Source organism: Antechinus flavipes, chromosome X (genome assembly GCF_016432865.1).
Source record: "Antechinus flavipes isolate AdamAnt ecotype Samford, QLD, Australia chromosome X, AdamAnt_v2, whole genome shotgun sequence".
NCBI classification, from domain to species: Eukaryota; Metazoa; Chordata; class Mammalia; order Dasyuromorphia; family Dasyuridae; genus Antechinus; species Antechinus flavipes.
Window position 1 is genome coordinate 944,045 of NC_067404.1, and position 1,268 is coordinate 945,312.

The window sequence follows — 1,268 nt, forward strand, 5'->3', positions numbered from 1 at the left end:
AGGATACGAAATAAATCCAAAGAAATCATCAGCATTTTTACACACTACCAACAAAGTCCAACAGCAAGAAATACAAAGAGAAATTCCATTCAAAAGAATTGTTGATACTGCCAAATATTTGGGACAGTCAGGAACTATCTGAACATGACTACAAAACACTTCCCACACAAAATGTCAGCTCTAATCAGTTGGAAAAATATCAAGTGCTCATGCGTAGGCTTAGCAGATATAATAAAAAAAAACAATAATACTCCCGAAATTAATCTATTATTCAGTGCCATATAAATCAAACTCCCAAGAATTTGTTTTGCAGAATTAGAACAAATAATAATGAAATTCACCAGGAGAACAAAAGGTCAAGAATTTCAAGGGAATTAATGAAAAAAATGCCAATAAAGGTGGCCTAGCTGTGGCAGACCTAAAACTATATTATAAAGTAACAGTCATCAGAACCATTCGGTACTGACCAAATCAGTGGGATAGATTAGATGCAGAGGACAAAATAATTAATGACTATAGCAATCTAGTGTTTGACTGTAATATCTGGGCTAGCTTTCTTGAGGTTCTCCGGAAGGGCCTTGGTCTCAGCAGGATAGTCACCGCGAGGATGGACAAGAATAGAGTCCAAAGTCTTTTTCACAGTCTATGTCTGCCGTAGTCTGACCCACTCTGAACCTAAGCCAGTCTCCTCCAGCAGTCTCACAGTCTGCCAGTCTCAACCCGTCTCTGTCTCAATCTGGCTTTGTCTCCAGTTCTTATATACTCGATTACAATTACATCATTACAGTCTTCTGAGTATAAGACAAATTACAGTGATTCTAGCATTAGCTCAAACTAGAGTGATGATATCATTACATTATACTAGATATATGTGAACTAGAGAACCATTATTGTGAAGACCACATTAGCACCTGGGATACTTTAGAATCAGCCAGAGTCAGGAGCAGCAAAAGTCCTTGATCTTTATTCTTTGTGGATGTGAACGAAATGGCGATACCAATACGGCCAGGAGTCACTCTGGCTTTCTCACTCCACCCTTTTTTCCTCCTCCAAATCTCTCTATAGGCCAACAGATCGAGCCAGCACTGAATGATGAGGAAGGCCATTTTCCAAGCAAATGCTAATGGAGTATTGTCCAACTGGTAATTAGCCTTAAGTGCTTGTACCTCAGTTCATCAACTCAGTTTCCACCCATTACAACTCCCACTTTCTTTTGTTTTAGAACACAAGTAGTCACACCATCCCTGGCTTCCCAGGAAGGGAGATGA